The following is a 14,553-nucleotide window of genomic DNA, read 5'->3' as shown; positions in this document are numbered from 1 at the left end:
AAGAGTCCAGGGCAACAGATACTATTGCAACAAACAGCCCAAATGGAAGTGAAGCCCAAGGTGGATCCACACCATCTCCGTGCTACTTTGTGCAGCAGCACTTCAGGCTTTACTCAAGTACTTCTAGAGGATTTACATATACATATATAAAACCCGTTCTACAGAAATCACAGTCCTCCCTTCCTCCCTGCATCTTCCTGCCCGTCCCCTAATGCAGGTCATGAGCTGCCTTCAGCAATGCCTCTCCTGCCTCCATCTCACGGCCTGTTTCATTGCATATCTCTCACCACGGAGATGCTGCCATCATCATGGCGTTGCAGAAATGTATCAGAAAGGACCAGTTGCCATATGCCACCTAATATTTCAGAGCAGATGAATGAATGCAACTTGGCAGAGAGCTTCCTGGTTTGATGAAATTGGCCCCATCTGTCTGTCCCTTATGGAAAGAACGGAGCCGCCAATGAAAAATTTGCTGCGTGCACTCTGATTTTCCCTCTTTCCATTTCCATGGGTGCAATTGTGCAAAACTATTTTTATGTTGCAGTGCCGAGGCTTCATGCCCACATCTGTGCTTTTACACTTCTTTCCCGGTGCTGACATTCTCCCATAGCTCAGTGAAAAAGGAAGCTTTGAGGGCGGAGGACGATTTCAAGCATTACAATCTAAAAGGAAGTCATCAGAGGCCAGTTCACCCAGAAAGGTTGCACTGAGGAAGCAATGCCTGGTTTTTAGCTACTTTGTGGCCCTGAGGAAGAAAATCTGCTTCCAGGTCTCAGCTAGAAGGTAGCTAAGATCTGCCACCCAGAGCACAGCCACTGCTGCAGCACAAAGCAACGAGGTGCCTGAAGAACAGGAGCTCTGCCTGGGCACAAGATCAGCACTTCCACGGTAACACCAGCGCCTGGGCATTGCATGAGCACATATGCACAGAGAAGGGAAAGGCTCTGAGATAATCCACACCCCACCCCCTTCTTTTGAGGAACACTGATTTTATTCCCCTCTTCAAAGTACCTCTTGCTTTCCCTTTTTGCACAAAAATTGGCTGAGTGTTCTCAGCTGAGACGGAAGCTTTATTCAGGAGTCATTCCTCTTATTGCTGTGGCAAACTTCACGAGCTTCGAGGACCGTGCATTTCAGGCGAGCCGAGCTCCTCTTCCCAGTGGCTGAGGCTGCAGCCTTTCCCTGACCTCTTGCTCTGAAGGTTAACACGAGGTTAACACTGGAAAAGCAAATCAAAGCCCAAATGACACCAGTTACCTGTTCCGGTTTGTGTTGCTTTATGACTCCGACTCCGGGGAACACATGCCTGACCGCCTGCCATCTCCCCCGGGGGGCTGTGAACTAATAACGTCTCTATTTCCTGCCTGGGAGCGCATTTCAGCTCGTGCCTTTAAAAACAACCAAATAAATTTCTGTCTCTTTCAAGCTTTCATCGTGAACAGGGAAAATGAGAAGTCGAGATGATGATAACCTAATCACTGGACTCTTTTAATAAGCAGAATTTCCTCTTAAATAACTGGTTTGAATCTCTGCCAAGCAACAAAGCTCCCAACATTTCTAATACCCAGCCAGCGTATCATGAAAGCAAATATGATGAATTGCTTCGCATTTGGTTCTTGCATTAAACAAAAGCACCAGTTGGGCGTTAAACAGAAGGGTCACGTTCCTGTTTGCAGTCGTGGAAATCCGGTGCCGCTCCCCCAAAGGCTATGGAGCTGCTGAGATTCACTGGGTGACGAAGTGCCACGAAGCTAAACTCAGAGCAAGCCAGTGAACGAGGGGAAGGAGTGGCGAGGGCAGAGAATACTGCTGCGTGGATCCTCTTTCTGAAGGGGTTTAGGGGCTTGCCCAGGGTTACACAGGGAGTTTTATCATGAACCTCCGGAATGCCAACGCAGTGCCTTTGGCAGCCAGACGTTAGATCAGGTTTCCTGTCTAAATACAGACTGAAGTGCCCTGCTTTGTGTGCAGCTGATGATCTGATACATAATCCCAAAAGAGAAATAATAAGAACCATAGGAAGCAGATTTCCCTGCACTGCTCGGTGCAGCCAGCCTCTTGATCCATTTGCTTTCATCTTAACCAGAGGAATTTTTCATCTCCCATTTTATGATCTTTTTTTCACGACAATAGGTTGGGGCTGGGCAGCAGGGCTGCTTGTTATCGTTATAATGAGAACAATCGGAGTCGAGCAGTTATTAATCACCCAGTCATATGATCCATTAAAACAAATTCTTATTAACCACAAGACATATGTTTTTCTCCTGAACTCCAGAGATAATGCCTGAAAGCAGATGGAAGAACTGCACTCACAAATTAAATTTGATGGGGCTTTTAAAAATAAATTAAGTCTGGCAGGCCTCTCTTGTGTTAATTAAGCTGCTACATAACTTCGGGAATGTACCTGTTGCTTATTACAGGTGTTGCTGAGGGGTCTATTTTCTACTCATTTTTTTTCCACTGCTTCAAAGACCATGAGCTAAATCCTCAATCGCTGTAAAGCAACACGACCCGGGGAGCAGGGAAAGCTCTGGTGAGCCACTGCAGCTCGTCTGGACTATTTGACTTCTGGCCAAATATCTCAGCGTTTTCTTACAACTAATGCCCATGGATTCAATTCAGACATATTTGCTGGCTCCAAGCCTCACCTTATTTCTCCACAGAGTAATTCAGGGTGACTGTTGTGCAGTGGTACACTCCTGCCCCTGCTCAGAAGCATCTCCCTGCGCGTGCCCCTGCCTGCAGCAATGCAGCTCTAAGGAGTACCAGCCTGCCAGCACAATTAAGCAGTTCTCAGCCGAGATCAACATGAGCACAGGATGGGACTGATGCTGGAAATACCTTAGGGTGTTGCATACACCAGCACTTGGGACTAAAGGCACCGGCCCTAACCAACACTCACCACTGGAAAGCATCAGGACATTGAAAGTGACACAAGGGTGATGAAAACACCCACACAGAGAGCTCAGTGGGCAAGTCCAGATATCCACAGAAGGTTGTGTCCATGGAAGTTGCCTCCCCAAAGCCCGAAGCTCTATGAGCCCTTTAGGAAAGGGCTCAATTGTACCATGCCAGTTCAGCTCCTGAGGTTTGGAAGGACAGTAAAATAGTCACCAATACAACCCAGCAAATTTGCAGTTCCTAAATGTTAGGCATTAGTGCCTAAAAGAGTGTCTAGTAACATTTTAAGCTCCCTGAAGTATCCCTCCTGGTGGCCAGAAGAGAGGTGCATATCTCTTCTAAAAAGGAATGGGTTTACCAGAGCAATCCTCTCCCAGCTCCCTACATTCACCTTGCACAGGATGTTGTGTCTAAAATGGCACCAGGCACCTGAATCAGTTCTTGGGCGTGCAATCTCATTAATCATTGAGACTCCTCTGGTCCATGGAAAGAGTCAGGCACTTTCAGAAGCTGATTCATTCCTACAACACAAATTGCCCTCGGCAGTGCTCCTTCAGCTGCTTTGACCACAGAAGCCTCAACAACTGGCTTACACTAAACGCCTGATTTTTGGTAGCTAAATTTAGAAGAAATGAATCGCTTTGACTGTATATCATTCCCTAGATGAACACAGCAAGGGCCCAAATCTAACCCAAATGGCTTCTATAAAGATTCAAATCAATATTCTTAGATTGATTTTTTTTTTTTTTTAAATAGCATTTTCCCCAGGATATGCCCAGCGCAACTCAGGATGGAAAGTATATTTTCACATAGAACAGCAAGGCAAAATAGCTTAAGAGTGTAAATTTAGGAGGCAGACTCATTGACACACTACAGGGGAAATTTAAAGTCAAGACAAGGAGAAGAAAATGCCTCAGGAGCAGCAAGTGGTATATCAAAGGATTTCTGTGCTACTTTCATATCCTCTTTTTATCCACAACCTTCACTAATCACCACCATTTCCATTACCTAAGAAGCCTTTTTTGCCTTTAGAAAGTAGAACATGAATGGCTCAAGTATTTGGGAGAGCTATTTATATACCACACTAAAGTCAGGGCAGGTCTAAATACAAGCAATCTGCCCCTCCTTTATCCCTAGCAGAGCACACATACACAGAGTTAACCCAGAGTAATGGCATGTTTAATCAGGGGAGTTATTTGAACACATTTGTTCAATATGCCTGGCAGTATTTAAGGTGTGTACACAACCATCTCTCAAGGGTGCTAAAACATAGCTGGAATGAATGGTTATTGCAATGAATATCTGTTTTCCCTTGCTCTCAGAAGTCATAGAGGTATTCCCCCTGCCAGCCCAGTCACACATTAAAAGGTGACTGACAGCCTCTCCCCTCTGCTTCTCCTTTTATAAGCATCATCTTTAATATCTAGATATATTAGTGTTACTTCAATGTAATGTCAGCTGTGGATAATCAGCATTCTCACCTATGTTAAGCACCATCCACACCACCTCAAGGTCACGTTGCATATTTTGGTGTTTTAAGATTCCCTTTATAGGAACATCTTTTGCTAAGTAAGAAGCACGGCCTGAAGCCTTTACCAGTATCCATAGCTGTTCCTCAATGTTAAATACAATGTTAAATACCTAAATACAAATTCATCTTTCAGCTAAGACACTTCCAGTTTTCAAAACCTGAGATCTTGAAGGGATCCACAGGGAGGACCCACACCTGGAAGCCACCCCATTTGCACACAGCAGGACCTGGTGCCCTCTGGGTGACTCCCAGGGCTCATTCCCACAGACGCCTCCATCTGCAGCAGGGACAGCAGCTGCGTCCCACGAGCATAAAAGCCTCCTCTCTGGCTTGCCCCTTTGGCTAACTTCACATTACCTGTCTGCTAACAGGGCACCCTCCTGTACGAGCATTTCTGAGTGCTGGGGGAGAAGATGAAAAGGGGACTTGGGTTCCCAGCTGGTCCCACAGCTGAGCAGGGGACTCAGGTCCCCAGCAGTCAGCACCGACCTGATCTTCTTCCAAGGACGTTTGTGGTGACAAAAAGAGAGAACAGATTTATTAGAAGTTTCTCAGCTTTGTAGCCAGCCTTCTAACTTACATTTTAAGCCTTCAGTGTGTGAGCAACTCCAGAATGCCTGGAAGCACATGGCCTTCTCTAACAGCACCCCACAAAGCATGGCACCAAACCACCGTGCAGGCAACCAGCAGCTGGCCTGAGCACAAGGCAGCTCACAGACACAGCCAAAAACCCCGGCACTGGTTTCTGCCAGGTGACAGGGTGACACCCAGCGAGCTTCTCATCCTAAAATAATGCCCTAGGAGCTGGGAACCACCACAGCTGTAAGAGCATATTGCCCCAAAGGGATACTGGCATTCTGAGCACCAGACTTCATTTATTGCTGAAGTACCATTTAACATCACAAAAGAAGTGCACTAATGACTCTCCAAGTACCTTATGTCTGTTAAAAATCAGCCTTCCTGCCCTGCTGTACAGCAGCTCCTTTTTTTTTTTTACCCCATTCTGAATTACAAGGCTTTTCCAGTCCAGAGTCTGATTCAAGTGCCAAAATAAAACCTTCTCAAAGGGCAAATAACTTACCATGAGATAGTAAAGATCAAGAAGAGTTTATTTTCCTATTTATTATACTTATTTAAAACATGAAGACAACTTAACACTTGGCAGACAGATTCCTCCCACTTAAACATTACAGTGTCAAGGTAAAGCGTCTGTTGGCTTGCTTACCACTGGATAATGAGGAACATTTCTGATGTACTAATGAGCCTGAATCTCCTCTAGAGTCCGTAAGAAATGGACGGTACAGTTTAAAGACAATCAGCCGCATGATAGACCCCACGGGACCTCAGAAGCCGCACTGTCCTGTGCAGCTAGGTGAACTTCTGTTGCTGTTTGCAGCACTCGGCAGTTTCAACACTTCATCAAGAAGGTCTGCTGATTTTTCACTGTGGCTTGAATAGCAAAAGCACGGCTGTTTTCCACGTCTCACGGCAAGCTCCAGATCTCCAGAACTGCTCTGGCTTGCAGCACGTGCTGGTAAATGGAAACCAAAGCAGCAGCCAGGGTGTTTTATTCCAGGACAGAAGTATTTTGCAGTGGATACAGATGTTATTTCCCAAAGATAGTTAGCTGGCTCATAAATTTACTGCATCGCTACATCCTTTTTTAAAGCCAAAATTTGTGGGAGGAAAAAAAAAAAAAAGCACATTTTTTGCTCCACTGTTAAAAAACCAATGGTTCTAGGTCTCCATTATTATCAGTGCATGAACAAGGAACGGGAATTTCTGCAGCCACACCTGAACAGAGCCGGAGTCCATCAGCTGCTATAAAAATTGCCCTTCTCTTATATCATCACCTCCTGGCCACTGCAAGCACTGCTCAACAGCTGCTTCACCGACCACTGTATCAGCAGAAACCTGTGTCTGTATCAGCAGAAACCTGTGTCTGTCGTGTTGGTACTGGTCCGCACAACACAGAGGTCTGTCTGCAGGAGATGACAGCAGAGTTTCCCCTGTATTTTGAGGTGTCAGTGTTTTAGCTAGACCTGCTAAAAAAAAAAAAAAAAAAAGCAAAACACACAGCTCCTTCTGAAGGGAAATAAAAAAAAAAACACTAGAGGACCAAATGAGAGCTGATCTGGGGGAACAGCCAGGGCAGGAACAGGTCCTAAAGCACTTGGACCTCAACAGGGAGAGTAGCTCAGTACACTTGGTACTGAAGGCAGGTTTGGGCAGAAGTCAACAAGGGTCCACTCCTCCCCTATGCAGCCCCCAAATTAGCACCAGCCCTAAGCCATGAGTTGCTCAAAGCAGGAGGTGCTGCCCCTCAGCCCAGCAGGGGTTTTGACCCACTGCACAACACCGGGGCCCAAAAATCCCATCAGGAGGAGGTGTTGAGTTCGGTACCATCAGGACAGAGGGACACATTAAGACCGTGGCTTAAAAAGCAGTAACTTTGAAAAGACGACAGACTACTGATGGGTTTTAGATAAACCACACAGGGGATTCCTTATGCTCCATGTACTGCAGCAATCCCTACACCCCTACCGCCCACAGTCCTCCATGGGAGTCAAGAAAATATGAAATGTATACTATCTTTATGAGGTGACCTTGTCACATACACAGCTTCGAACAAGCAATGTAATGGCATCTATTAGACGCAGTCCAGATCCTCTGTAAACTTATCATGCATTTGATTTACTGCCCACAAGTAAAGGTCTACAACAAAATGCAGAGCCAAGGCAAACGTGCCCAGGCACAGGTCCTGCTGCCAAACTAAAACCGAGGCCAGGCTCTGCAAAGATAAGATTAATAACAGGCAGAGCACCAAGTAAGCCCAGTGCAAACTATAATGCAAATCAGCATTTCACACTCAAACAAAGCAGACCTTGGAGGTTTGGCTTAAATTTCCATGGCCAGAACCTTTCCATCGCAAGTGCTCTGGATGATCCCAGGAGCTCCAAGGCTCCGCTACCAGATATCTCTGCTCCTGCCTGGCGGCTCCATGGAGTGACATTTCTCCGTGGCAATTTGCACAGCTGGTTTGCAAGGTACGTGGCCAGTCTGTCACTGGAAGTGCCCAGGCCATCTCAGTGTCTCAGCTGCTTCTTACTTTCCTTCAAACCACTTATCCCCTCTCCCCCCCAGGCTTGCCTGCCCCCAGAAGAGCCTTCTGGCAGCACGCTCCCATACTGCCCATTTCTGATATGTCTGGAACAAAAGAAGCCACCAAGCTCTGACAGAGCAGATAACTCCCTTTTTGTAAGCTAAAGCTTTCCTAGTAAGGATCACACACTGACTGCTCCTAGGGCTCCAAACGGCTGGAGGGGAAATGCTAAAAGACACCCTAGGATTCTCCTTCTCCTCACCCACTTGCCAGGGGTGTGCATCCCGGATGCTGAAACAACCGCTCTGCCATCAGCTCAAATGCAACCTTTTACACCAAGGACCAGCTTTTCAGAAAGTAACCCCAGAAAAGAAATCCTGCTAGCTGCCCCCAGCTCAGAGAAGATTTGCCTGCTGAGATCCTGCCTTCCTTCTGGGATCTCCTTTGCTCACGCAGGAGCAGGAAGGCACTTGCATGTTTTAAGGAGAGGAAGGGGCTCTGTGCTCCTGGAGTGCATCAACCCCAAGCCCTTCGCAACTGCTGCAGCAGCATTCCTCCTCCCTACCATGCAAAAAAATGGTACCAGGCTGCAAGCCAGGCTGATAAAATGGGATTAGGAGAAATTTAGAGGAATATTTTCCTTCTGATTTCACAGCAGAGGCAGGATCAGCCACTGTTTCAGGATCCGAGTGCAGCCCAGCCCACTCCTGCCCGTTAGAGGCAAAGCAGCCTGCAGAAGTGCACCCCAACACCACTGCACATGGGACCACTGTAACTAAAAGGAGAAAAGCAAAAATTAGCGACTAATCTTTAAGTCTGCTTTTCAAGCATCTCTCGTTTGTACCAATTAGCCACATTGCTGCACTTGGGAGCATTAGAAACCTTTTTATTATTCATCTTTTCATCTTTCTGTCTATCGTTCCTTTAAAGTTTTCAACTGGTGTGATCTTTACTGCCCCGTGCTTTGTTCAGATTACAATAATTTGTCATTTGTGTGCAGACAGTTTCTTAACTGCTCCTGTGTTAGAAATAACCTTCGCAACAATATTGCTTCTTTCATCTCCAGGGTCCTGCAAAGCATACAACTATTGAGTGGCAAGGCATTAAGAATGCAAGGAGACCCCATAAGGCAAGGCATTAAACGTGAGCTCTCTTGCTATGGAAATGGAGGGATTGCACAGTACAATTGCTCAAATCTAGCCTGCATTAGGAGTAAAACCTTGCTTGAAAAAGGTTCATGGCACCAATGTTGCTTTATCATCTGTAGCCTTAATTTTGGTGGCTGGAAAAGTACTATTTTTTATTATTATGTTTTTATGGGCAGTTTGGGCATATTCACTCATCCTTTTACCTTTTTTTTCCCCCCCATAGCACAGTCATTCACAGAGTAATATGCTTCAAGGCCAGACAGAAGTACAATTAGGGTGAGGTAGCTTTAGTTGCTGTGTAACAGAGGGCAATAAGAGACTGTACCTGAAGTCCTATCAAATCTACTGGCACTATGTAGTGAACCCCAAGAGTCCCCAAAAAATAATTGGGAGAAATCTGCACCTGGAATTTTAATTTCTAGCTTCTCAGGACTTCGAGAAGTGCGAAGGGATCACATCACAGCATGTAATTCCAACACTTGAAAGGGTAAAACAAGCGACCTGCAGAACTATAGCACGATTAGCCCTGATACCAGCACAGTGGAATAGCACATTAAAGACTACCAGGGATTTACAGGCCAACACACAAAGACTGCGAGTCACCACAAACCCTGCTTTTGGTGGAGTTGTCAAATCAAGCCTTTTTTTTTTTTTTTTTTTTTTACAAGACTATAGGCTGGCTAGACAAGCCAGCTCTGCTAAGAAAGCGCACTTGGATTTCTCCAAGGCATTCAGTTCAGCATCATGTGATGGCTTTATGAAAAATATGAATCATATGCAGTAAGTATTACTACACACACATTGCATTACAAGCCACCAGGCACATTTTAAATGCAGTTGTCACAGGAAGATATCTGGGGTCAGTGCACCTTATAATTAGCAGGCTCCTCTGGGGACCTGCTCTCGGGATGAAGTTGTTATCCCCCCTCACACACACTGGAGTTGCAGACGTGGAAAACAGGAGTTATTCACAGAGGAAATCCTTCCTTTCTCACTAGCCCAGCACTGAATGCATTTGTCACAGCTTCTTTTTCCATTGTAGGCACTAGTCCTCCAAGGAGGGCAGAGGCTGTTCCCCAGCCCCTTTACAAGCAAGGCCCAGTATTGGTGCATGCATGGCTCCAGACACATGCAGCTACTCCCAGATCTCCCCAGCCACAACCCAAATACCCACCCATCAGGGATCCCACTCCCTTGTGCCCAGGAAAAGTCAGGGGTTCAGTTAAACTGGTTCTCACAGGAGGCTTGAAATGACCATGACTGAAACTCTGCAAGAATAAATTACACAAACATCTCTCAGGATGACACAGAGCTGATCCTGCATGCATTAGGGGCTGGACAAGATGACCCCTTGAAAGCTCTTTAAGCTCCACTTCCTACAGTACTTTTGACATGCCAATCTTGGGTCTGGTTATTTTTTTATTATTAAATAAATAAATAAAAATCAAAGCTCATATCTTTATACATGTACAGCAAACAGAAGTGCAAGCAGTTACACATATAAATGCTGCCCTGCAGATCCCAGATGTCCTCCCCTAAGGTTGCAGCAGGACTGGCAGGTATTGTGCACTGTCACACGTGCCAACACCTGCCCTTACCTACAGCTGACTGAAGGCACTACGCTGTGACTGGGGCCACTTGTAGCCAACGCCACTTTGTTCAGTATCTCCTCAACGCACCCCAAGTATAACTCCTTAATCTGTCAGATTTCCTGCATTATCTCAGCCCATTTCTCATCCACAACACAGCTCCACACCTGAAGAGGAGACACCAGCATCCCGTAAGACCAGCTGATGGGCGCATTGCAGCACAACAAAGAGTTAAGATTTCCCTTATTTTGTCCTTCAGTGCATGTCGTGCTCTGCTGCCATCACGGACCCCTGGAGTTCTCCTTTAAATCACATACAGCAAGAAAACACCCATGGAGAGCAACAGGTTCATCTCAGGACCCAAGTACCATCGTCATTTACCCCCCTGGTTAAGTGTGGTGTACACAGGCAGGCTCAGACGGAGTTTTTCCCTATTGATGGGACATGCCCTGACCCCAGGCTCCTTCTCAAGGGAAATAACAAACCACCTCAGAGGTACAGCCCCACTTGCCCCACCTACTGAAAGCAACAGATACCAAGTGCAATGGAAGTGGAGGACAGCAGAAAGCATGTCTACCGTCACCACAGTGTTCGGGAGGGCATGGTACCAAGTCTTGATAATTTTGATCCCACAGAATGCTCCCTTCTTCCAAAACAACCCAAATCAGGATGGGAAAAATGTCCCCTCTGGGGTGAGCCTGCTTGCTCTCTACTGTCAAGCCCAGGGGAAGATGGATGGCACTTGGAAGTCACTGGTCAGAGAAGGAAGAGGGTCAGAGCACAAAGGCCATCTGTCACCATGCGGGGACACCAGCTGAACAAAGGGGGAGCGAGCCCTGAGCACCAGGACCGTGCTGGGAGCCCCCGGGGAGCTGTACTCTTCATCAATCAAACAGGGCAGAGCAGGGACACACCAGCATCTGTCACAGCCCCCAGTAAGGCAGTGGCAGGCCGCAAATACATGCAAAGCGCCACAGCAAAGGGATTTTTCCTCAAAACATGTGCAAGAGCCATTTTTCCTACCACTACTTTGAGATGTGTATGTGCCACGTACTGCAGAGAGCCTCCTGCTCCAAGCCCCTAGGAGCAGCTGCTAAGCCCTGCTGGCTGCTTCAGCTTTTTGGGAGCCCGCATGAGTTACATGACTCAAATCCTGGGCAGCACAGAGGAGATTTTGTGGCGTAAATACAGGCAGCCACAGCCATCCCAGGCTTCAGCTGCATTACATATAACCAAGGAGGAATGCGGGCAGCCCTGTCCGTGCACGCCTCAGGAATTATTTTAAACATGTTCGGGGGATTTAGAGCCAGCGTTTATGAAATAGTTGAGGCGTGTGGTAAGAAGTGTAGCAATTAAAATGCTGATGAATAACAGGTTAGGTCCATGCTGTTGGCTGGGGGGCTGCCAGCAGAGGTGCAGAGCGATCACCTCGGTGTGACCTCAGTGGCCAGAGCGCACCACGAGGCCCCAGGAGGGCTGCACATCCCCATCCCTCCCTGTGCTCGGCATCACCACGGGATCAGGCCCTGGCTGCCTGCACCAGCATCAGGTGGGCTTACTGCAGAGCCCTCTCTTCTGTACCCTTCTAGAGACAGCCACAGGGTGCAGAGGTCCCACTGCCAAGCCAGAGGCTCTTAACCCCCAGCAGATCCAGAAGGAAGCCGATGGTTTCCATCAGGTTTTCCTCCTACCTACTTGGAGCTGACAGTAGGAGACTGACCTGCTGCTCTCCCTGTTAAAGAATCATTAAGGTTGGAAAAACCTTCAAGATCATCTGATCCAACCGTCCCCCTACCACCAATGTCACCCACTAAACCATGTCCCTAAGCATCACGCCCAACCTTTCCCTAAACACCCCAGGGACAGTGACACCACCACCTGCCTGGACAACCCATTCCAATGCCTGTTTTTCCCATGGTCTCCATCTCACGTCCCTCCACCCCTCAGCGAGCCCCCATTTTCAGCAGATCTGCTAGCGAAGCCCATTGCTCTGCGCAGAGCCCTCGTGGCAATCCATCAGCCAGTTTGTCACAGCTCTTCCCAGCGACACCACGGCCAGCCTGCTGCACCAGGACAGAGCTGTCCTCGCCTCTGCCACACCACGGGAGGGACAGGTGTCTAGAGCACAAGGGATGACACTTCCTAGAAGCAGAGGCTTTTTGCAGAACATTGCACGTACACACTCATCCCAAAGCGGTGGTAGGCACAAAGAACCCCAAGGAAGACTCCAAACAGAAGATGTACCTAACATGCTTCAACTGCTAGTGGGGACCAATCCCCATGACCAGACTAGAAACATCCCAAGATAAAAAGGCGTAAAAGGTTCACAATGTGAACATCAGCTCCTCAGTACAGTTCCTTCCCCTAGGTTGCTCCTATCACAGCACATTTATCAACAACCCAGAGAAGCTTTGACTCGTGGGGTGCAGCCACAGGACACGAGCAAGGAGAAGCCTGCTTACCTCTGCCAGCTGGGACCCTGCACCCACGCCTGGAGGACTTCCAGAAGAATCCACTGCTACTGTCTGCGATGTCTCACTTCCAAGGCTGGAAAAGCTTTCCGAGTGCATAAGTTCCTGAGGAAATAAGGTGTTGCTAATCAATAACCAGGTTGGAAGACCCTCAGATTTTCCTTCTTGATAAAACCCTGCTACAAACAGACAGTGGGGATGCTTTTCCTTAGCATCTCATGGTTCAGTTTGTCAATACAACATATTAATTTATAACATTAAAAAAAATAAAATAGAACTGCTAGAAACTTTTATTATCCCCACTAACATTTCACACATTAGAACTTGCCAGCATCCTTCATTATCACAGCCTGGGTTGCAAATAATGGCTCTAGATCAGTACATTATCCTATCTTCAGTTAATGTAGGATTTAATCCACATGCTTTTTTAATAACGTTTCCCACAGCAACATTCCCATTGACAAATGAAAGCTGACACCTCACTTTTATTCCAATTCAAATTGAAGATTGACTTAAGTTTTATTTTAAAAACTTGCTGATATTTAAGGACAATTTGATTGCCTTCACAGTCGCTGGGGCATTATGAACCACAGCTTTTTTTTTTTTCCGCCAAGCAGACACTAATAGAAGGAAGTTTAAAATTTGGTGGGGAGGATTTTTCTTTCAGCTAGAGAACTCTTCTTACACAGCCTGATATTAAACAGCAAGCACTAACCCCATACAGCTCCATACCCCCTTTCCCTGTAAGGAGCGCTCAGCCAGCCAGGTGGTCAGCTTAACAGGCAAGCAGCACCTGGGGCTCTACCACCACCCCCAAACACTCCCAGCGCTCATGCAAAGGGAAAAGGACTTCCCAAATCAAATAACCAGCCAGAAAAGCCCTTTAGAGCAGGCTGCCTCTCGAAGCTCGTGGATTACTTCCCATCCTCATGCAAGCTCCCAGCACATACATGCCTCTCGAGGTGCTCAGCCCTCTGCCAGCGCCACCCACAGCCATTTTCAGCAGCTTTCTCGCAGAACTGCCACAAGGCACCTTCCCACAGCCCCCAAACCCCCCAGCTGCTGCTGCTGCTTCCTCCTGCATCTCCCTCCAGCCCTTGCACCAGGTGGAGCCAGGCAGGAGCCCTTAAAGGGCCTGAAGCCCCTGTGCTGGGCCAGGGGTGTTTGGGGCCAGGACAAGCCAGCAATACCTGGAGCACCCCTGTGTTTTCTGCTTGGCTCCTTTGCAAAAAAGTGGGAAGTCAGTGCTGCTTCAGGCAGGACAGGCGTTACGGAGCTTCTTGCCCTTGCCACTGCATTTTGCATTCCTGTTTTTTCTTGCTGTGTTTGCTTCATGAAGATTTAACATGCCACATGCAGCATTGCACACCTTTCTACCTCTAGAAGTAAAGAATGATTTTTTTGGTTTTACAAATCCTGGCTTTTTAGCCCTATAAGCTGCCAGCTGAGTCCCTAGCGTGGTCACCATCTTACGCCTCCCCTGAGTCAGGGATGCTGGATTCCACCCATCTCCAGAGGGGGCTGCTCCAATCTGCTGGGAATGGGGCCCAGCACTGGAATAAGCTTCAGCTGCACAGCTGAGATTCAAAGCTTGGAGAGACAGAAACCCCAGGGACTGCTATCCGTGGGTTCACGTCAGGCCATCAATAACCCTTAGTGATGTTCCCTGGAGAAGAGGAGCCCATGCACGTAACAAAATGACGGGCTGAAATTACATAACCAGCATCTCCCCTCAGTACAAAGGGAAACAGCCAGCATGTTTCCATGTTGCTATTTTTTTTCCCCTTATTACAAAGATGGAGTTGTAAAG

General features: G+C 47.3%; 1 long non-coding RNA gene across 1 annotated transcript; it reads right to left on the bottom strand.

The window, feature by feature from the left end:
- Window positions 1-5,529: 5,529 nt before the first annotated feature.
- LOC125184260 (uncharacterized) lies at window positions 5,530-13,826 on the bottom strand. Its single transcript, XR_007167992.2, has 3 exons — window positions 13,694-13,826; window positions 12,735-12,848; window positions 5,530-6,477 (listed from the first exon to the last, which is right to left on the bottom strand). It is a non-coding gene; the product is annotated as an uncharacterized lncRNA (long non-coding RNA).
- Between the last annotated feature and the right edge of the window lie 727 nt (window positions 13,827-14,553).

The sequence above is a fragment of the Anser cygnoides genome, chromosome 19 (assembly GCF_040182565.1).
Source record: "Anser cygnoides isolate HZ-2024a breed goose chromosome 19, Taihu_goose_T2T_genome, whole genome shotgun sequence".
NCBI classification, from domain to species: Eukaryota; Metazoa; Chordata; class Aves; order Anseriformes; family Anatidae; genus Anser; species Anser cygnoides.
This window is presented reverse-complemented; position numbering and strand designations above follow the sequence as displayed.